At 45.8% G+C, this 23840-nt stretch overlaps 1 protein-coding gene across 1 annotated transcript in view; it reads right to left on the reverse strand.

Annotated features, from left to right (window-relative positions):
- Window positions 1-23840, reverse strand: part of PDIA3 (protein disulfide isomerase family A member 3) — a 1140556-nt gene that overhangs the window by 436492 nt on the left and 680224 nt on the right. The gene's annotated exons all lie outside the window — the stretch shown is intronic.

A 23840-nucleotide genomic window follows, 5' to 3' on the forward strand; every position in this document is an offset into this window, starting at 1 on the left:
GTGCTTTTTATGAATTCCGGTTGGTTGTTCCGACGGCATTATATAGTTAAACCTTCGGCCAAAGTAATGGAAAGCAAAATCGTACAGACGCTTTATTGTGCGTCGGTTAAATCTAGCACAAAACCGACAACTAGCTATGTTGTGGTCAGGGCCTAAGCAAGGAATACAGAAAGAATGAAAACCCTTATGAGGTATTTGCTTCCCACAAGAAATACAATTGTTAACTTTTTATGACATCGGCCAGGAGCAAGAAAAAAGTTCCCCCAACGGGGTACTTAGCTTTATTGAAGACTTTGGATTTGAAATTCAATTTTGAAAATCTCAGGAGTCTGCCGACCGGCACTTGCGAACTGATTTTGCTTCGGGCACCGCGCGGCAAAAAAGACTTAAGAAAATGGGGTCTGCTGCATCTTTTATAGCCCTGGCACACTGTCAGGGAAGAGGAGACAACAACCGACACCGGACCAGGACTTTGGAATTCAGGCCGACTGTGGGTAGCCTGCTAGCAGGATAACCCAAGAGTATTGACTGCAAAAGTGAAACACAAACATCTGCTCTGGTCGAATGAGCCTTCACCTTACTTGGCAAGGGCATGTTATGACAAGAATAGGTGTAAGTGATAAAAAGCATACAATCAGCCACTTAAGTTGTTTTGGCAACTGGTTTACCTTTCCTGGCCTCAGAAAGAGACAAAAAGCTAATCTGATTTCCTAATCTCTTTTGTTCTGTCTAAAATCTAAGTTGTCTGTGAACAGAGTTTGTGCAACACATATTCCAATTTGTTGGTGTGATTAGGGAAGAAAACTGGCAACTAAATGACTTGATTGATTTTAATTTCTGAACATACTTTAGGCAAAGGATGGGTTTGTCCTGAGAGATATTCTGTCAGCATGAAAGACCATATAAAGAGGCTTGACTGATAGGGCTTGGAGCTCTGACACTATACAGGCTGAAGTGATGGCTACTAGGAAGATAAGTTTTCCAAGATAGAAATTTTAGCTCACAAGATGATGCAGGCTCAAAAGGAGGAAGAATGATGCGAAAACATAACATTCAAATTCTAGGGAGAATAAGGAGTCTTCACTGGAGGCCTCATGTGAAAGGAACCTTTTAGAAAAACTTTAGACAGTTGGTGAGCCATAATATTCAATCCATCGATCCCTAGATGGAAATTAGATATAGCAGCTAGCTGTACTCACACCGTAGCAGCCGCTGCTCCTTTGTTGAAAATTTCTGTCAAGAATTGCAAAAGAATGGCGCTTGGTAAGGGTCAATATTATGGGAGGAAGCCCAAATGGAAAATCTCTTCCACTTACGACGATACAATTTTCTAGTGGAAGGTTTATGGAAAGCCAACAAAACTTGACTAGTGTCATGGGAAAGATGCAGCCTGGCTATGCAGGGAATTGGAGCAGTGAAGCTGTTAGCTTCAGTGTCTGCAATGATGGATGAAGATCCCCAATGATGGATGAAGATCCCGACAGATGTGTCAATAAGTCCAGAACTGGGTTTAGGATCCATAGGTCTTTCAGAATGCGATTGTAAAGAAACAGAAACCAACTCTGCAGAGGCCAATGAGGGCCTATAAGGATGATTGTCCATCCCAGCGACTTTGCTTTCTGTTAAAATCTGGGTATCAGAGGAATTGGGGGGAAATGCGTAGAGATGACCTGGGGGCCAATCGTGGACAAGACCATCCCTCGGGAACTGACCTGGCGGGGGAATCGGGGCAAAATAGCTTCGGCATTTGTTGTTAATATGACTGGCAAATAGGTCGTAGGAAGGCTGGCGCAGTTGGCGGAAAATGAGGGACCATTCGTGGGGCAATAAAATTACCCTGCTCAGTTTGTCCACTATGACGTTGGATTTGCCCAGGATGTGCATTGCTAAAAGAAAGTGCTAGGATGACTGTGCACTGCCATACTCGGAGCTTCTTGGCAAAGGAGGTAAGACTTGGTCCCGCCCTGCTTATTTAAGTACCAGACCACTGACTGGTTGTCTGTATTGCAATTGTCCCTAGAGGAAGAGAGTCCTGAAAGTATTGCAACGCTAGAAGTACTGCTCTCATCTCCAGGATATTGATATGCAGATATGATTCTTGATCTGTCCATGTGCCTTGGGCAGTCTTTCCCTGAAAATGCCCCCCCCCCCACCCCACACACACACACTATCAGGGAAGCATCTGTGGTCAGTGGCAATTGGAGGGGGTAGCACGAAGGGATGTCCTACTGTGACAGACGTCAACCACCACTGAAGATCCTTCTTGCAGGAATTAGTTATCAGGACCGTGTGCTTCACTGGAAGTTCTTGGTAAGACCACTGTGTGAATAGGAGCCATTGAAGGATCCTCATATGCATCCTTGCAAACAGGATTGCCAAGATTGCTGCTGCCATCAATCCTAGTACTTTCAATACCTCTGCAGCTGGTGCTCTGTTCTTTGATACCAAGGACATGACGTATTGGCAAAGAATACAAACCCTTTCTGATGGCAGACAGAGCGGTGGTTGACCTGTCTAATTCTGTCCCTATAAAAATGATATGCTGCGATGGCAACAAGGCAGACTTTTCGAAGTTGACTGTAATGCCTAGCCGATTGCAGTGCGTCAGAGTAGCCTCTCTCGCTTGAAGAAGTTGATGCCTGGTGATGGAGGTAAGGACCCAATCGTCCAAGTACGGAAAACACCTGGAATCCTAGACGCCTCAGGTGAGCTGTGACTACTGCCATGCACTTGAACACTCTGGGGGCTGTAGTGAGACCAAAGGGCAGAGCTCGGAACGGATATGATTGGCTCCCAGCCGGAAACGTAGGTGATCCCTGGATGGTCTGGCCATCTTTATATGGTAGTACGCCATCCTAGAGATCGATAGAGCACATCCAATTGTCATTCCCTGAGAGAGGAAGTACGGACTGTAGTGTGACCATTCGGAACTTCACTTTCCTCACAAATTGGTAGAGTCTGCCGAGATCCTAAATGGTCCTCCAGTCCCCTATTTTCTTTGGAACCATAAAGAATCTTGAGTAAGTTCCAAATCCTGTTTGGTCTGCCGTGACTGGCTGGATGACTTTCTAGCAATCGGCATACCTCTATTGTTGCTTGCTCCCTGTGACTGGGTGGAACGTCCAAGATTTTTGACTGGGAAGGGCTGGGTGGAGAAAGGTATGAAATACCCTCTGGAAATGATACTTTGTACCCAATTGTCGTTTATGTCTAGCCAAGCTTCTGGGTACAATGACAAGTGACCCCCGACTGTCTCCAGAGTAGGGAAGCCGGGCCTCCATTCAGGAGTGCTGGTAGGACTGACCAGAGAAGTGGTCACCCTGGTGTTGCAGACCCTCTCTGCCGTGAGGGTGGCATCTTCCATTGTAACCCCCTCCTCTGCCGCTGGAGGGGGCCTCTCCACGTGCGTCTTGAAAGGCTCCATGGGCTTTCCGGAACCACATCTTTCCTCCCCTCTGACCTTTAGGAAAGGGTCGAGTGGGGGCGGAAAAACAGACTCAGACGGCAGACTGTCTTTCCTTCTTGTTCATACCTGGTCAAAGTCTCCTTCACCTTTGGCCCAAACAAGGATGAGCCGTCAAACGGGGTATTCGTACAGTAAGACTTGAAGGATTCCGCAAAGTTTTGCATCCAGGCATGCCTACGAAGAGAAATTCCTGTACCTGCAGCTCTACCTGAACCATCAGCTGCATAATAGTTGCACGGACGAGCTAACTACTGAATTAAGGGCAACAAGCTGGGTAGCAACTGGATACACTCGTAACTACAGCACCCTGAACAGCATCTCCCAACTCCTTAAGATCTCTCTGCAGTCTGGTTAAATGGGTCAAGTAGTTCAGTGATCCGAGTGAGAAAGTCACTGAACTAAAAGTACAGTTTTGTACCTACCATAAATGTAGATGTTCGAGGATCCACATTGCTGCAGTCCTAACACTTGGGTAGTCCGCTGTCCCTCGGTCGGCCCGAATATCAGAGTATAAGGCTGACGTCAGTCAAGGCGCATTTGACTGACATCAGAACGTCAGGGTACAAATGCGCATGACCGACGTCATATCCTCAGTCTTTTCTTGCCCCAGATGTCAGAAGGCCCTAAAAAGAAAGGTCAAAAACCCATAGACCACAACAAAACAACCAACTAGCCTAACACCAAAAATATGTATAATATATACAAAATGCCATATACCTCAGATGGATAACCCAACCCACACAACCACCTCAAACAGCAGAGGGGAAGGAGGGAGGGTAAATTGGACTGCAGCAATGTGGATCCTCGAACATCTACATTTATGGTAGGTACAAAACTGTACTATGTTCTTCATTCCACATTGCTGCAGTCCTAACACTTGGGTAGAATCCCAAAGCAGAGGTAAGGGAGGATGGCTAAATTATAATGAAGCAGGAGCTGCCAAAATGCCCTGCAACACAGCAGTGGCAAAACCAGCCCTGGATTTAGAGTGCAATGGAAGGTGGTAATGTCTAGAGAAGGTATGCACTGAACTCCAAGTGGCTGCCTCCAAAATATCCTTAGTAGCCACCCCCCTTAAAAAGGCTGTTGAAGTGGCAGTAGCCCTAGTGGAATGAGGTTTAATCCCAGCTGGAATCTCTTTGCCATGATGGGAATAACAGAAGGCAATGCAAAATCCAATCCACTTAGAAATAGTTTGTTTTGACACTGGCTTGCCCTGAGAGCACAAAGCAAAAGAAACTAATAACTGCTGAGATTGTCTGAACCCTTTAGTTCTGTCCAAATAATATCGCAACTGCCTGTGTACATCTAAAGTGTGCAAAATCTTTTCCCCTTTAGTTTGGGGATTTGCATAAAAGGTAGGCAAATGAATAGTTTGGTTTAAAGCCACACTAGAAACCACTTTAGGCATAAAGGAAGGATTAGTACGTAAAGATACCCTATCCTTGTGGAAAATTAAGAAAGGCTCAACTGCCATAAGGGCCTGCAATTCAGAAACCCTTCTTGCAGAGGTAATGGCCAACAAAAAAGCAGTTTTCCATGACAAATATTTCAACTCAGCAGTAGCTGCAGGCTCAAAAGGTTGTAGAGTGAGTTTCTCCAACACAAAATTGAGATCCCAAGCAGGAGTAGGAGCTCTTCGTGGGGTCTTATATTCTTTGCCCCTCTAAGAAATTGCTTGAATAAAGGATGAGAAAACAAAGGTGGGTCACAATCGTAGTGAGCTGAAATTGCAGCAGCATGAATCTTAACAGAAGAGAAGGACAAACCCTTGTCCAATAACTCAGTAAGATATTGAAGAGCCACACTTAAATCAGGCTCAGAAACATCCAAATCCTTAGCTGTACTCCAAAATAAAAATCTCTTCCATTTATCCGCGTACACTTTCCTTGTACTAGGCCTCCTGGCTTCCAAAATCACCTTCAAAACTTGTTGTGGAAGTTGAGACCCTTTATGGTTTAAAACAGAATATGCCATGTTGTTAGGTGAAGAGAGTGAAGTTTGACATTGAGCAAATGACTGTCCTCCTGGGACAACAGATGTGGAATCAAAGGCAAAGGCCATGGAGGCTTCCGTACCAGACTTCTCAGTAGTGGGTACCAGTGCTGTCGAGGCCAATCTGGAGCTATCAAAATCATCCTTGGCTTGTCCTGTCTGACCTTCAGAAGTACCTTTGGGAGGAGAGGCAGAGGTGGAAAGGCATACACATGAAGATTTTTCCAACTGAAAGAAAGAGCATCCACTTTCCAGGCTGTGGGATGAAACCGCTTTGTGCAAAACTTTGGCAGCTGGTGGTTTAGTGGAGAAGCGAACAGATCTATGTCTGGAGTTCCCCAGGACACTGTCAATTTCTGAAATACATGAAGATCCAGTTTCCACTCGTGGGGATCCATGATTTGTCTGCTTAACACGTCTGCTAAGGAGTTCTGTGCTCCCGGCAGAAACCTTGCCTGAAGATTTAGTTGTAAACTGAGAGCAGTCTCCCACAAAATCATTGCTTGCCTGCTTAGAGGATAAGAATGTGTTCCCCCTTGCTTGTTGATGTACCACATGACAGTTGTGTTGTCTGTTAGAATCAACACCTGCCGTGGAAGAAGTAAATCCTTGAAAGCTATTAATGCAAACTGGACTGCTAACATCTCCTTCATGTTGATATGTAGATGTTGTAGTCTGGCAGGCCACTTGTCTTGTATCCACTTTCCATTTAGATGAGCTCCCCAAGCTATGTCTGAGGCATCTGTTGTTAAAATCTGACTCGCCTCTGGCCGGGTCACAGAGAGTCCCTTGTTTAGGTGACATTCCTGAGCCCACCACAAAAATTCCTTTTGAATGCAAGGTATTATTTGAATGACAGTGTCCAGATCCTGGCAGTGCTGTGTCCATACATTTTTGAGATACCATTGTAGCTTCCTCGTATGCAGTTTGGCATTGGGAAGCACTAGAATACAAGATGCCATGAACCCTAAGGCTTGAAGGACTGTCCTTGCAGTCAGCCCGGACTGATGAGATAGCTGAAGGAAGTAAAGGGATAGATTCTTTTGTTTGTCCGGGGTTAAAAAGGCCATCTGGGATGCTGTATTCAGTCTCACACCCAGAAAGCACATGTCTTGAGAAGGTACTAAACTGGACTTTATTTCGTTCACAGAATACCCCAGGCATCTTAGCACTGCTATCACATATTCCAAATGATGAAGAAGCTCTTCCCTTCCTTGAGCCAGAATCAGACAGTCGTCCAAATAAGGATAGATCTGTATTCCTTTTAGCCTGAAGAAGGCTATCACTGGAGCCAGAACTTTCGTGAATACTCTGGGCGCAGTAGATAAGCCAAAGGGCAATGCAGAGAACTGATAGTGAGAAGTCCCAGCTCGAAAACGCAGATACTTCCTGCACTTTAGTCTGATAGGAACATGAAGGTAAGCCTCCTTGAGATCCAAAGTTACCATCCAATGATCTTTGCCCAGCAGAGGTAAAAGCTGCTGCAACGTCAACATTTTGAACTTGGGAATGTAAGTATTGAGGACAGATAAATCCAAAATTGGTCTCCACGTGTTCCCCTTCTTTGGGACTAGGAACAGGCGAGAATAAAATCCTAGGCCCCTTTCTGGCATAGGAACCAGCTGTATGGCCCCTATTTGGAGTAACAGTGAAATTTGCTTGAGAGCCTCTATTCTTTGTTGAGGAGGAATGTCTGGCATGCCTTTGAAAGGAGGCAAGGTATGGAAATAAAACCTGTAACCGTGATATATGATATCCAGTACCCATTTGTCTTGGGTAATCAAACTCCAATTTTCTTTGAAAAGTGCCAACCTTCCTCCCAAAGGTGCTGCCAGGTGAGAAGATTCTGGCAGCTGAAAAGGTAGGTCATTGGGTCTGTTTACGAAAGGACTGACCCCTGCCTTCACTTGCAGACTGTGCAGGAGAACTACCTATTCTAGGCCTGAAAGAGCCCTGACCTCTGCCCCTGCCACGTCTAGATCTACCCCTAGACTGGGAATCATAAGAAGAATACGTCCACCCTTTAGTAGGCCAATTTCTACTAAACTTTGGAGGCCGAACCTGCAAAAAATCTTTAACAGTCTGCATAGACTTAGCCTTGTCCTCCATTTTCTTTAAAACTGCCTCAACAGGAGAACCAAACAGGACATCCGATTGCAAAGGGGCATCCAAAATCCTAGTTTTAACATGGTCAGATAAATTTTGATCCCTCAGCCAGGCATGCCTGCGAAGAACTGACCCAGTGGCAGCCACCCTAGACGAGGCCTGTACAGCATCAAAACCACATTGCAAAGAATGCTTACCCACCTGTTCAGAAACATGCACTAAATCTTGTAACTCTTTACAGTCAATACCTTCCGCCAGAGCATCAACTTTAGATTTCAACTGAGAAAGGAGATAATTTTGATACTTCAACATGTGAAACTGGCAATTCAAAGCTCTCATGGCTAGAGTGGAAGAAGTATAAACTTTCTTTCCCCATCTATCCAAGGTCCTGGCCTCTTTATCTGCAGGAACCGGATTCTTGACAACAGAAGCCTTAACACCCTTAGGCCCCTGGCTAACAGTTTCTGGGTCTGCCCTAGGACTCTTAAAAAGATATTTATTAGCTGCAGGCACCCTGTAATACCTATCTGGTTTAACAGGAGCAGGAGGCAAAGAATCAGGATTAAGAGAAGCCTCTGCAAACACATCTTCCACCACATTCAGAACAGGAGGTATAGCTAAAGGCCTATGCTGGGGTAAAAACAAAAATTCCCTAAGCCTTTTCCTGGAATCAGAGAAATCCTGACCTTCCCTAAGCCTTTTCCTGGAATCAGAGAAATCCTGACCTTCCCATTTAAAATGCTCTCTCATGGAGTGAAGGGTCTCTGAAAAAGAAAAATCCTCAGGAGGAGAAGCAGAAGGAGTAGAATCATCCACATCAGAATCAGAATAATGAGAATACTCCTGCAAGTCTTCAGCCGAAGACTCAGACACATCCGAAGCCTGCTCATAATCCCCCAACACAGGTTCCATCCTAGGCCTCTTTTCAGGCGGGGGCATAGAGCCTCTAATTAAAGTAATTAAATCCTCTGCCATTTTAAGCATGTGCTTCTTGGGCACAGCACCTGAAGAACTGGGAGTGACGCCCACAGAAGCTGAACTAGACCTGCCTCTAGGAGAAGCCTTGGAAGCAGAAAGAGAGGGCCTAGACCCCTTAGGAAGGGAGGGGAGTACAGTCACTTGGGAAGCCCCTACAGCCTGCCCTGCCTCCTGGGAGGCCACATCCTGTAAAATCAAAGTTTCTCCCTGGGACTCCAGAGAGGCCTCCGTCGGAACCACCGGTTCCACTGACACCTCTAAAGAACTGACGTCCGGTTCGGACGACTCCTCTAACCTAGCTTTAACTGCCTTGTCCTTGCGCTTCTTAGAGGAAGCCGGCGTCGGAGCATCAGACGGCATTTTGTAATTACACCGCTTCCCAAAGACCAACCTTGCACAATCCAACCTCCGCTTTATAGAGCGTTTATTAAACCTAGCACAAAAGCGGCATCCAACGTCGTGCTCAGGTCCTAAACAAGGTATACACAAATTATGGTAATCCCTATGCGGTATCTGTTTCCCACAAGAAATACAGTTATTCACTTTCTCTGACATCCGGTAAACCACTGAGGCAAGAAAAAACCAAAATATTCCCCAACGGGGTACTTAACCAACTCTGACTTCGGTCTGAAACTCCGAATTCGAAAAATTTCAGAACGCCGAACGGCACTTGCAACACTGCTTCTGCATCGGACCATGCGGCAAAAAAGACTGAGGATATGACGTCTGTCATGCGCATTTGTACCCTGACGTTCTGATGTCAGTCAAATGCGCCTTGACCGACGTCAGCCTTATACTCTGATATTCGGGCCGACCGAGGGACAGCGGACTACCCAAGTGTTAGGACTGCAGCAATGTGGAATGAAGAACATCATGAGTTTCCCATATCTATCCATGATCCTAGATTCTCTGTTAGGATGGATAGACAAGCAAGTCTCATTTCCTTTTTGGTGGATGCCGCCACAACCGTGGCATCAACAGGGACTCCCTTGGTCAAAAAGGACTTATCTACAGGGGCAGAAATATACTTGTTAGGCCTCCTAGGGACAGGTTCCATAGATTCTGGTGACTCCAACGCCCTATGAGACAAGATCCATAAGCTCATCGTAGGGCGGACACCCCCAAGAGGTGGATGGTTGAGACCCAAACGCCTTCAGGATAACAGACTCGTCCTCAGTAGGGCTCTTGGGGACTGCCAATCACCCTTCTGCCTAAGAATTTCAAGAATCTCCGCAAAGATGTCCTCAATGGGGAATCTAGGGGAACCTTATGATTCATCCAAGTCTGTGCCTGATGTTAGAGACTCCTGTGGGGGAGTCTAAATGCCTCCGCTTGCATAATCTCTTCCAGGGGACTTCTTCAGGGAGAACTTCTGGAGAGGTCTCAAGAGCAGGGAGTGCCCTGTGGGGCTACCTGAGGCTCTGGGTCTAAGCTTGGGATGACCGGAGGAAACAAACTGACAAGCACTTTAGGGGAGGAAAAGGCCAGACCTTGCCTCAAAGCTTTGAATGCACAACGGCTCCAATGAGTTAACTGATCAGGAGGAGCCATGATCCCCTCCCGCACCGTAGCAGTGGGCTCAGAGCCCAAGGTAGGAGCAGAGATGACCCGAGCCGAAGCCCCGAGAGGAAGAGTCGGCACCAAGCCAGTGAGACTATCCTCCCCGGACCCGATCAGAGAGTGCCGGCTCCTAGAGTCCCTGGTCAGTGTCGAGGACATCTGAGCAGATTGAGCAGACGACACTGGATCAGGTGTCAGCTCCAAGGGATCCAAAATCAGGTCGGCCTCCTCGGGCTCCAAAACTCCAGTATGGCTCAGAGGAGGAGCAGACAATTCAGGAGCAATGGTCTTTGGCTCCGACGGGGTTGGGTCTGAGCAGACAGCAATTTAGCTAGGCCTGGTGCCTTTAAAGAGTTGTTGAACCAGCCAGTCCATATCCAGATCGGACAGGCTGACCGATGACCTGGAGGACTGAATAGATTGAGTCGACTGGAGAAGTAGAGGGAGGTTTTTCGGCAACCGGTTCCAGAGCAGTGTCCCGGGTCTGAAAAGAACAGACCGTCGGCTCCGAAGTCAGTGGAGCCAAAGTCAACACTTTCCAACTTTTTCCATCTTTTTGTCCTGGATTCAGAGGAAGATTTGGACGATTTGCTGGCCCCATCCTGGTCAGACAATGCCTCTGAGAAAGGGTGTTTAATACCACTGTCAATTAACTTCCTCTTTCTTTCTGCAAGCACTCTAGTAGAAAAGGAGTGGCAGATACTACAGGACTCCTGCAGGTGCACCTCACCTAAACAGCACACACACTGCACATGGGCATCCGTAACTGACATTTTGTCCAGTCTGGGCACTTTTTGAACCCAGACATGGGATGCTTTTCCTTTTCTTTAGGCATACTACCTGAAAAACAATTCACAATATCAAACCACACTATTTAACTGTTAACTACAAAAAGCAATGCAAAAGGACAGCACAAAACAGCTCAAAAGCTAGTGAGAGTAATCCAATATCAAAAAGCCCAAAAAGGCAACTCTATTCTAACAAAGAAAGGGCCCAAGGCCAACAGGCCGAAGGCAATCAGATTTACTGGGAAAAGGGGGGAAAAAAACAAATAATCTGCTAAACTAGATAATACTATATAAATATAATAGTAGAAAGATATAAAAATTCAATAGAAAAACTTGCTGAAAGTTGAAAATTCCCACATAGGTACGTACCAGAAAGTAAGAGGGGAAGGAGGGAGGGTAACCTGGACTGCAGCAGTGTATACACCAACATCTACATTTATGGTAGGTACAAAACTGTACTATGTTCTGTTACACTGCTGCAGTCATTACACTTGGGTAGAATCCCAAAGCTGAGGTTGGGTGGCAGGTTCTATAAGGTATTAGGGGTGGCTATAAGGCCCTGCAGCACAGCAGTGGCGAAGCCAGCTCTGGATTTAGAGTATAAAGGCAGATGGTAATGCTTGGTGAAGGTACGCACAGAACTCCATGTTGCTGCTTCCAAAATATCCTTGGTAGGTACTCAGAGGTAGGCAGTTGAAGTGGCTGTTGCCCTGGTGGAGTGAGATCTAATTGCTGCTAGGTACAGGTTTCCCATGGTGTGTATAGCAGAAACGTATACAATGTCCTATCCATTTTGAAATAGTCTGTTTTGAAATGGCTTTTCCCTGTGCTCCTGCAGCATATGTTACCAATAATATTTCCTGAAAGCTTTGGTTTTGTCCAAGTACAAGTGCAACTGCCTGTGAATGTCCGAAGAATGCAGTAGTCTCTCCCCTTTATTCTGTGGTTTTGGATAAAAAGTTGATAAGTGAATAGTTTGGTTTAAAGCCACACTTGATACCACCTTTGGCATAAACGTAGGGTTATTTCTAAGGCAACCCTGTCCTGGTGGAAAATGAGGAAAGGTTCCACCGCCATTAGTGCCTGTAATTCTGAAACTCTTCGTGCTGATGTTATTGCCAAGAGCAGAGCAGTTTTCGAAGAGATATATTTTAATTCTGCTGTGTTAGCTGGCTCAAAAGGGAGGTAAAGTTAATTTTTCCAAAACAAAGTTGAGGTCTCAAGTTGGAGTAGCTGCTATATGGGGTGGTCTTATGTTTTTAGCCCCTCTGAGGTACTGTTTTAGCAAAGGATTAGAAAAAGTTGGTGGATCCGTAATTAGCAGATATGGCAGAGGCGTGGATCTTGGATGAAAAGGACAGGCCTTTGTCCAGCATCTCAGTTAAATATTATAGTATCTGTGGAATGTTTGGGACAAGAGGGTCAAGGCTGTGAGCCTGGTTCCAGGCACAGAATCTCTTCCATTTATCCTAATAGGCTTTCCTGGTACTAGGCCTTCTGGCCTCTAGAATGACATCCATAACAGCTTTGGAGAGAGAGGCATTGCTTGCTTGACTAAGGAATCTTCCATGCAGCTAGGTTTAAGGTCTTTAGCTGGCTGTGAAGCATCTGATTGTTGTGCTGAGTCAGCAGATGTGTGATATGAGGCAAAATCCAGGGTGGCTCTTGTGCAAAGTTCAAGATTGGGTACCAGTGCTGGCGTGGTCAGTCTGGTGCAATCAGGATCATCTTTGGCTCTTCTTGCCTGGCTTTTACGAGTACCTTTGGAAGGAGAGGTACTGGTGGGAAAGCGTATACTTGTTTTTCCAGCTGAGGGCATCCACTTTCCATGCTTGTGGATGGTAACTCCTTGTGCAAAATTTGTGTAGCTGGCAGTTCATTGGGGATGCAAACAGATCTATGTCCGGGCTCCACCATATTTGTGTTATCATTCGGAATATTTGTTGATTCAATTCCAATTCGTGGGGATCCATGATGTTTCTGCTAAAGTAGTCTGCCAGTGTGTTTTTCTCTCCTGGCAGGAATTGCACTTGCAGATGAACTTGATAGTTTAGAGCTGTGTTCCACAAGGTCATGGCTTGTCTGCAGAGGGTGTAGGCGTGAGTGCCCCCTTGCTTGTTTATGTGCCATATAACTGTTGTCTGTCTTTAGTAATAGTTGTCCGGGATGCAGCAGGTCCTTGAAAGCTGTAAGGGCATTTTGTACAACTAGCATCTCTTTTTGATTGATGTGAAGATGCCTTTCTTCTGCGGGCCACTTGCCCTGAATACATTTTCCTGCCATGTGTTCTCCCCAGGTGTAATCCGATGCATCTGTTGTCAGGGTTTGCCTGGCTGTGGGTTGAGTAAAAGGCTGCCCCTGGTTGAGGTGACAAGCTTGAGCCCAACATCGAAACTCCTGTTGAAGGCAAGGAATTAGTGGTATCACTGTTTACAAACTTTGACAGTGTTGAGACCATACACTCTTTAGGTACCATTGCAGTTTCTTCAAATGCAGTCTGGCATATGGAATTAGTATGTAAGATGCCATGTAACCCAAGGCCTGCAGAATTTTTCTTGCAGGGAGTTAGGTCTTTGTTGCCATCAATTGAAAGTACTGAGTCAGTTGTCCTTGCTCGTCTGGCGTGAGATAAGCCATCTGGGCCGGTGTTCAAGCTGGCACCCAGGAATATTATCTCTTGAGGGCACTAGTTTTGATTTCTTTTAGTTTACGGCGTACCCCAAGCAAACTTTTTTACAAACGCCAGATGCTTTAGAAGAATGTCCTTGCTCTGCTTGAATCAGGCAGTCGTCCAGGTACGGATAAATTTGAATTCCTTTCTGTCTGCAAAATGCAATTACTGGTGCCAGGCACTTTGTGAAGACCCTGGGCACAGTAGATGAGCCAAAGGGCAGTCAGAGAATTGATAGTGCATTGAACCAGCTATGAATCTGGGGTATCTTCTGCAGTTTTGTCGGATAGGGACATGCAGGTATGCCTCCTTGAGGTCCAAGGTCACGAGCCAAGCTTTCTTGCCCAGCATGGGAAGAAGCTGCTGTAGTGTCAACATTTTGACTTTAGAAACATCCAGGCAAGTGTTTAAAGAAAGATCCAGAATGGGCCTCCAGGCTTTGTCCTTTCTGGGAACCAGAAAGAGTAAAATCCTTGTCCTTGCTCCTGTGGTGGTACCCTTTGAATAACTCTCATGTCCATGAGTGCTGTAATTTGTTTTTGAGCCTCTGCCCATTGGTTTGGTGGCAGATTTGGCATTCCTTTTAACCTTGGCAGAGTGTGAAAGTGGAACCTGTAACCTTGAAATACAATTTTGAGAACCCGTTTGTCTTTGGTGATCCAATGCCAATTGTAATAGAAAGGTGCCAGTTTTCCTCCCAAGGCGGCTGCCAAGAGAGCTGTTTTGGCAGCTGTAGTAATAAGTCATTGAGGCTGCTTTTTATATGGTTGGGGCCTGTCTTCCCCTTCTTTCTGGCCTGGTGCACCCCACTGACTAGGCCTGTAAGGACCTTGTGGTTGACTTCTACTTCTTGGTCATCTGTATCTGCCCCTTTGAGGTCCAACTGGAAAGGACCAATTCTTTGTTGGCCAATTTCTGTTAATCGAGGAGGCTGAACCTGTAAGAAATCCTTCACAGTTTGCATAGATTTTGCCTTATCCTCAATTTTCTTTAATACCTCTTCTGCCTTAACTCCAAATAACACATGCTGCTAAGGTGCATCCAATAATTTTGCTTTAACATGATCTGGTAACGTATGTTCTTTTAACCAAGCATGTCTTCTAATGACAGAGCCTGTAACTGCTGCTCTACAGGAAGCCTCTAAAGAATCAAAGCCACATTGCAAAGTATGTTTTCCCACTTGTTCAGCTGCATGCAATAAATCATGCATGTCTTTAAAATTAGGAGGATCTGAATCTGGAAGCATTTTTTGTTTCAACTGAGACATCAGAAATTGCTGATATTTTAGTATGTGAAACTGGCAATTTAAAGTTCTCATTGCTAAAGTTGGATGTATATACTTTCTTTCCCCATCTGTCTAATGCTCTGGAATCTGTCAGAGGGAACTGGATTTTTTGCTGAGGAGGCCTTAATCCCTTTGGGTCCCTGAGAAATAGTTTCAGGGTCAGCAACAGGGCTTTTATACAGAAATTTGTGCGAGTCAGGGACTCTGTAGTATCTGTCAAGTTTAACTGGGGCTGGAGGTAAGGAATCAGGATTTAAGCTGGATTCAGTATACACATCATCCACAATATCAAACACTGGCGGAATAGCAAGGGGTCTGTGTTGAGGTAGTCTGAGCCTTTTCTTGGATTCTGAGTAATCCTAGCCTTCTCAATGGAAATGCTCCCTCGTGGTATGCAAGGTAAAGAATAACCTAGGTCTGAGGATGAATCTGAAGAAATGGACACCTGGTGGGATGTCAGTCTCCATCCTGTCTAGACCTTGGAGGGGGGTGGGATCCCCTGATCAAAGTGATAAGGTCTACGGCCATTTTGAGCATTTGTTTCTTAGGCATGGAGGCCTGTCCTGGAGAATGCTGCATTTGTTCTTTGTTTTTAAAGGAGGCTTAGACTTAGCAGAGGGTTTAATGCTTAACCGAGTAGGTCTGAAAATACCCTCTGAAGCTGCGGGTTGCTCAGCTACTCGATCCCTCTGAAGGGTTAGTTTCGGTAGGCTGAAAAACTTGTGCATCCGAAGGCTCGGCCATCTCCACGTGGGAGTCGGAGGCAGCCTGCAGTTCTGCAGAAGCGGTAGTCAGGGGCTGCAAAAGCGCCTCGCTGAAAACCGGAGAACCGGCGACTGGCCTAGAAGAAGCTTCGTTGTCAGTTTTGGGCCTCTGATGCCTATCCTGGTCTTTGCGCTTTTTAAGTGTTCCGGTCATCGGAAGTTCCGACAGCATGGTGTAATTGAATTTTCTGCCAAAATAATGTCGGGCAAAACCAGACATTTAATAGTGCGCTTGTTAAACCTAGCACAAAACCGACAACCAGTGACGTCGTGATCTGGGCCTAGACATGGGATACAATAGGAATGGAAATCCTTATGAGGTATTTGCTTCCCACAAGAAATACAGTTAACTTTTACTGACATCGGTCTGAGGCAAGAAAAAGTTTCCCCAACAGGGGTACTTAGCTTTGTAGAAGACTTCGGTTCTGGATTCGGAATGATCTCAGGAGTCAGCCGACCAGCACTTGCTAACTGCTTTTGCTTCGGGCACCGCGTGGCAAGAAAGACTGGAGAAAATGGCATCTGCTCCATCTTGTATACCCCTGTCGCACTGACGTCAGGGAGGAGGCGACAGCAACAGACGCCAGACCAAGACTTTGGAACTCAAGCCGACTGGGGAACCGCCTGACAGCAGGAATACCCAAGGGTAACGACTGCAGCAGTGTAACACGATTAACATCACACGTGCCGCGGCAAAGTAGATCTGTGGTAATTCCTGCAGTGCATTGTGGGATAAGGGGTTGGGTTTCAAGCTATTGGAAAACTTTGAGCTTGCTAGTCGGCAGTGTCGGAGCCAAGGATCGGCTCCGAACCCATCAGTGAAGAATGAACGGCGAGACTGAACTTCACATCAGTTTTTTTTTATGAGTGTAAGAACCCATCTGTTTGTAGCAATCTTTTTCCCAGGTGGAGAGGTCTGTGTCAGTCTTTTTGAGAGGAGCAGGGTAGGGGCCAGGAGAAAGGAAGCAGTACACAGTCAGATAAGTCTTCCAGATAGTGGGGGTAACCTCATCTGGGAGACCTCAGAGGTTTATACGGAATTTTTTCTGGGAGCCTTCTTGTGTTTAAGGCTAGGCCTGGTGGCCCTTCTGGCAAAAATAGGTAGATTTTACTATGCAGTTCCTCTGATTAACAGAAGATGTCTGCAGTACTTCCAAGGTTTAACTGTTTCTTGAAGGGTTTGAAAAAGTTGGCAGCTTGTGTGTGTTAAAAGATGGTCTAAAACAGAATTCACTATTTTGCTTTCAAGGCCTCAGGATAAGGTGGGCTACACAGCCATGCATCCTTGTGTAGTACAAAGCTTGAAGCAGCTGCTCTGGATGAAGCCTCTACAGAATCAGAACCACATTTCACACTTTCACAGACAAGTACTAGGCTAGCTGCCCCTGTGGACCAAATTTAAGCCTGGACAATTTCTGAAAGTGAGAATCAAACCCCATTATGTCCTGTCTGTGACAAACACCTCAACCATTGTGCCAAATCCTGAATAATCTGCACAGATTTGAACCCACACATTCATGAAACATTCACACTGGCCTACTGCTTAACCATTTGAGCTAATGGATGTCGTGGCTAGCCAGATGTTATCCTTACCTAATCAGGCTATACATTTGTTTAGAATCAGTATCCTGCAAATCCACCACTACCTTAAAGAACTAAAAATATATATCAAGTATTTGGTTATCTGAGTTTGTTAATCAATAGCCATTGATGCCAAAAATAAAAGTATAAACCTTTTAATCCTATCCATAGCCCTACTATCCTTGTCTGAAGGAAAATCGTGCCTGGTGTTTTGGGAGTCATAGGCTGGGAATCGGGCAGAAAGAATGGACTGAAAAGAATCCAAAACATCCCAAAATCAAGAGGCATGAGGAATGGGCTATGCCCATTTACAAAAGGCTGCAGTATCTTTTCTCCACCTTTGAGATTTGCCTAGAATCCACTCAAAATGCTTAATCACATTTAAGTTTGTAAAAGGTTTGTCTACTGAAGAATCAGCTGAAATGGAGTCAGCATCCAGGGTGACTTGGTTACAGAGTGCATTTGACAGAAAGCCAAAGAATGGTCAGAATCAGAGCCTCCACTTCTTCAGAAGATGAATCCACAGTAATCTTTCAAGGGATGGGCGAAGGGGTTAAGTGAAGAAAGAAGGCTCCAGAACCAAAACGGCCTTAAATCTTGAGAAATCCATTCTCTCCCTAGAAGAGGAAAAGGGTTGAGAAGCAACAATGTTTAGTTTTCTGATGCGTTTTTTGATGTGACAGTAGTCTGTGCTAAACATGGTGGCTCAGGTCCCTAACGCACCTCCCTTATTTTGCCCAAGACCTCAGGTACACCCTTCTGGGCCCTCCAATATGATGATTCACAGATCATGTGCCTGCAGAATCTTCAGGCATCAAGGCCTCCATACGGGCCCTCCAGGAGGGTTCTCTGGAGAGGGCATGAGAAAGAATTGGATGTACTGTGGGTTCTGAAACCTCAGTGGATATGTACAAGTCAGAAAGCCTAAAGTCTCTACTCTAGGTCTTTTAAGCTTTACCTTAAGTGGAGGAGGCATGTCCATGTCCAGGGAGATTAAACTAGCCAACTTAGAGATGGCCAAGCGTTTAAGGCACTGGGTCAAGTGTCAAGCAAGAGCATATGGGACTGAAGTCTTAAAGGACGACAGATGGAAAAAGTTTATTAGCAGTGTTCCACTCCTAAGCAAGAGAGACGCTGTGTATGCAATCCTTTGCATGGAATTTGCCTACCACACTTATGTATCCCCCTACCTGCATCGAATACTGGTAAGAAAAACACAAAGGTTTCCCAACCTGGCATTTATCTGAACATTCAAAGCAACAGTGCCAACAACGAAATGACAATCAGTCCAATGGATACACAACCCATGCTCCAGCAGGCAGCGATATGGTCCAAGGAAGTATACTTGGACATTTGCCCATATACCCTTACAGTTGTGACTGGATGTCATATATAGTAAAAGTATGATACTTGGAAGGTAAAGCTCTGGTACCCCAGCTGTATCACAGCAGTGATTATCCATGTATTAGGAATATAGCAACAATGACTTGTGTATATGTAAACCACCCACTTTTGAAGTACTGTAAAAGAGAGCGGTATGAACCATTTAAGCAATTCTTGAGGCACAAAGTACGTTTTGTACCTACCATAAATGTAGATGTCCGATAGATATGCAACTGCAGTCCTGACATATGGGTTGTCCTGCCTCAGGCAGCCCTTCGGTCGGCCAGATTCCAAAGTCTGGGTGCGGTGTCGGCCGATGTCGCTCGCTCCCCGACGTCAGTACGGCTGGAGTATAAAGGCATCAGCCGATGCCATCTTCTTCAGTGTTTCTTGACCCAGATGCCAGGTGCCCTCCAAGGAAGGCTAAGTTTTGTGAATGGGAAAAAACAAAGAATTCCAGACATGCAAAAACAGTAATAAACAGATACACCATAACAGATATCCCCAGCTAATAGGAAATAAGGGGGAAATGGACCCAAGGGAAAACAGAGGGGTAGGAGGGAGGGTAAACCTGACTGCAGTTGCATATCTATCGGACATTTACATTTATGGTAGGTACAAAACTGTACTACGTCCTTCAAGAATGCAACTGCAGTCCTGACATATGGGTTGAATACCATAGCCAAGCTGGGGGTGGTAGGACTAAGAGATGGTGTAGCTAGAAGGCCCTGCAGGACTGCCGAAGCAAAGCCTGCTCGGGATCTGGAGTATAATGGCAGGTTGTAGTGTTTGGTAAATGTATGCACGGAGCTCCATGTGGCAGCCTCTAGTATATCTTTTGTAGCCACTCCTCTTAGAAAAGCGGTGGATGTGGCCATAGCCCTGGTGGAGTGTGGTCTAATATTAGCTGGCACACTTTCCATGGAAAGAGTAACAAAATCTGATGCAGTGTCCAATCCATTTTGAAATAGTTTGGTAACTGCTTTTCCTTGCGCTCCAGCAGCATAGGCTACAAACAGTTGGTCAGATTTCCTGGTGATCTTTGTTCTGTCCAAGTAGTAGTTAGTTGCCTGTGAATGTCCAAAGTATGCAAAAGTTATTCCTATTATTTTGAGGGTTAGGAAAGAAGGTTGGCAGGTGAATTGCTTGATTTAGAGACAGTCTGGATATCACCTTAGGCATGAATGAAGGATTGGTTCTCTGGATATCACCTTAGGCATGAATGAAGGATTGGTTCTCTGGATATCACCTTAGGCATGAATGAAGGATTGGTTCTAAGAGAAACTCTGTCTTGATGAAAAATGAGAAAAGGAGGAACTGCCATGAGGGCCTGCATCTCAGAGACTCTTCTTGCTGAGGTGACTGCCAACAGGAAAGCCGCTTGCCAAGAGAGAAATTGCATTTCTGAAGATGCTGCTGGTTCGAAAGGAGGAAGAATTAATTTTTTTAAGACATAATTGAGGTCCCATGCAGGGATTGGTGGTTTCTTTGGAGGTTTGATGTTCTTTATCCCTCTTAGAAACTGTCTTAGCAAGGGATGCGAGAACACAGGTGGATCACAGTAGTAATGTGCTGATATAGCTGAAGCGTGGATTTTGATGGAAGAGTATGAGAGGCCACTGTGAAACATTTCTGCCAAGTATTCTAAAATCTGAGGTATGTTCATCAGTGATGCATCCTGGTCCTTGTTGACATTCCAGATGCTGAATCTCTTCCATTTGGCCGAATAGGTTTTTCTGGTGGAAGGTCTGCGTGCCTCCAGCAAGATTTCCTGAACTTTTTTGGAGAGGGAGTCATGGGCCACAGTCATGGAACCCTCCAAGCTGTCAGCTTCAAGGTTTGCAGGTTCTGATGAACAGTCCTGTAATTGTGTTGAGTCAGAAGCAGAGGCCATTGAGGCAAGGGCCACAGTTTGGTGTGCATTATGCTGAGTAGCAGTGGATACCAGTGTTGCCTTGGCCAGTCTGGAGCTATCAAGATCCCTCTTGGTTGTTCTGCCTTGATTTTCAGTAACACCTTCGTGATTAAAGGTAGAGGAGGGAATGCATAAATTGTTAGGGCATTCCAGCTGAAGGAAAGCATCCGTTCTCCAGGCTAGAGGATTGTGTATCCTTGTGCAAAACCTTTCCAGGTGATGATTGAGATGAGATGCAAAGAGGTCTATATCCGGTTTCCCCCATGCAGTTATTTGTGAGAATGCGTGGGTGTAGCATCCATTCATGTGGATCCAAGAAGTCTCTGCTCAACCTGCCAGAACATTGTCCTTGCCCGGAACAAACTGGGATTGCAGGTAGATGTTCAGTTTCAGGGACTTTTCCCAAAGAGTCATTGCTAATCTGCAGAGGGGGTAGGAATGAGTGCCCCCTTGTTTGTTTATGTACCATATGACAGTGGTGTTGTCTGTCCGTATTAGCAGATGACCTTGCTGAACAGATTTTCCGAAGGCTTCTATTGCATGCATCACTGCCAACATCTCTTTTTGATTTATGTGTTGATGCATTTCCATGGGAGTCTATTGTCCATGAATGCATCTGCCATCCATATGCGCCCCCCATCCATGATCCGAGGCATCTGTTGTAATAGTTTGACTTGTTGGAGCTTTGCTGAAAGGCATGCCTTCGTTTAAGTGGCTTGCTTGAGCCCACCACAAAAATTCCCTTTGCAGGCATGGTATGAGTGGTATGTCTTCTAGGTTGTGGCTGTGCTGAGACCACAAGCTTTTTAGGTACCATTGTAGCTTTCTCATGTGTAGTCTTGCCAGAGGAATTAGCAGAATGCAAGATGCCATGAACCCCAGGGCCTGCAGGGTCTTCCTTGCGGACAACTGGGTTAGTTTTGCTAGGCCTTTGAAGTAATCTGTCAAATGCTCTCGTTTCTCCTCTGAGAAAAGCCATTCGTAGCTGTGTCCAGTTTTGCTCTTAGAAAGGTAATCTCTTGGGATGGCAGTAGTCTTGATTTTTGCATGTTGACTGTGTATCCCAAAGCCTGCAGCAATTGAATGACATAATCCAAGTGTTTTATCAAGTTTTGTTTGTTGTCTGCTTGTATAAGGCAGTCGTCCAGGTAAGGGTATATTTGAATCCCCTTGAGTCCGCAGTGTGCCACTACTGATGCCAAGCATTTCGTGAATACTCTGGGCGCAGTAGATAAGCCAAATGGCAATGCTGAGAATTGATAGTGCTCTGTTCCTGCAAGAAATCTGAGGTATTTTCTGCAACTGTGTCTGATAGGGACATGCAGGTATGCCTCCTTGAGGTCCAGAGTAACCAGCCAAGACCCCTTGCCCAGCATGGGAAGTTGCTGTAACGTCAGCATCTTGAATTTCGGCACAATGAGAAAAGTGTTTAGAACGGACAAGTCCAGTATAGGCCTCCATTGTTTTTCTTTTCTTGGAACAAGGAACAGTCTTGAGTAAAATCCCTGGCCTTGTTCCTGAGGAACCTTCTCTATTGCTTTTATTTGTAACAGCTTTGAGATTTCTATGAGCGCCTCTACCCTTTGATTTGGTGGCAGGTTTGGCATGCCTTGTCCTGTAGGTAAGGTATGGAAGTGGAACCTGTAACCTCTGTCTATTATGTCCAGAATCCAATTGTCCTTTGTTATAATATGCCAGTTTTTTGAGAAAAGATAATTTTCCGCCTAGAGGTGCTTCTCTTTGAACCATGGTAGGCGGAGTGAAAGTTAAGTCATTGAGATTGTCCCTGTGGTGCAGGTGAACTACCTGCGCCACTTCTCTTAGTGGTTGCCATTGGCGGCCCCGGTAGGAACCTCGGTATTGCCCTCTACCTCGTGGACGCCTGCTCTTTCCCCTTTGAGACTTGTCAGAGTCTAGAAAGGACCAATTCTTTGAAGGCCAATTTCTGCTGAATCTGGGTGGCTGAACCTGGAGAAAATCCTTTACCGTCTGTACTGATTTGGCTTTCTCCTCAATAGACTTCAACACATCCTGAGCATTAGCACCAAAAAGCTTTTGTTTATCCAGAGGTGCGTCCAGAAGCTTCCGGCAGTGGCTGTTCTTTTAACCAAGCATGTCTACGGATAACAGCCCCTGTCATAGCTGCCCTACATGAAGCCTCCAATGCATCATAACCACACTGCAGAAAATGATAGTTAACCTGCTGTGTATTATGAACCAAATCCTGCAATGCCTTTCTATCTATAGGCTCAGGAGCGGCTAGCTTTTTCTGCAAATCCAGCAAAAAATCCTGGTACTGAAACATATGAAAAAGGCAGTTAAGTGACCTCATGGCAAGGGTGGAAGAGGTATAAAACTTCCTTACCCCATCTGTCCAGGGACCTTGCTTCCCTGTCAGCAGGCAGAGGATTTTTGGCTGAGGAGGCAGTCACTCCTTTTGGGCCCTGTGAAATAGTTTCTAAATCCACAGAATGGGCCTTAAAGAGATGCTTGTGAGTGTCAGGGACCCTGTAATATCTGTCTGGCTTGACAGGAGCAGGAGAGAGAGAATCAGGGGAAGCACTGGAGTCCAAGAAATCATCCAGGACATCCAAAACTGGAGGAATAGCTAAAGGTCTGTGCTGGGGTAATTTAAGGAAGGTACGTAGCCTTTTCCTAGAATCTGAAAATTCCTGACCCTGCCACTTAAAATGTTCCCTCATGGAGTGAAGGACTTCAAAGGAAAAATCCTCTGGAGGAGAGGCAGAGGGAATTGATTCCTCAGCATCAGAGTCCTCATAGGCCTGGAAGGATTCTTCTTGGGTATCTGAATGCTCTGAATCCCCAGAGGCTTCATCGAATCCCCAGAGGCTTCATCTGAGGAGAGGTTATCTGCCTGCTCAGTTCTGGGCCTGTTGTCAGCAGGTGGCTGAGAACCTCTGCCTGGGTGACGCTGAGACCCCCTGATAAGAGAAATTAGATCTGCAGCAAGAGACATGATCTGTCTATCAGAAGGGGCCTGAGAAGGTTTAGGATGGGCCTTGGCCTGGCTGGAGGCCTTAGGACGTGCAAAGGCCTTGATGGACATAGATACAGGCGGCCTGGCTGGCCCAGGTGCAGGGGTAACCTTGTCCACAGGGATGGTGTCGGGTAATTCCAGAAAATCAATCACCGGTACCGGTGTAGCCTCCGAGACCGAAGAGAGAGTTAACGCTGTGTAGTCGGCCTGGAGCGGTTGGGTTACCACTTCCGTAGGGACCGAAGCACTCGCGGAGGGCTTAGGCATTGCATCAGTGGAAGACGCGGGCCAAGGATGTCGGTCCCGGTCCTTTCGTTTTTTGGTAGCTTGTGCTGTCGGTTGTTCCGACG

This window comes from Protopterus annectens, chromosome 7.part0 (genome assembly GCF_019279795.1).
Source record: "Protopterus annectens isolate FY-2018-M chromosome 7.part0, PAN1.0, whole genome shotgun sequence".
NCBI classification, from domain to species: Eukaryota; Metazoa; Chordata; order Ceratodontiformes; family Protopteridae; genus Protopterus; species Protopterus annectens.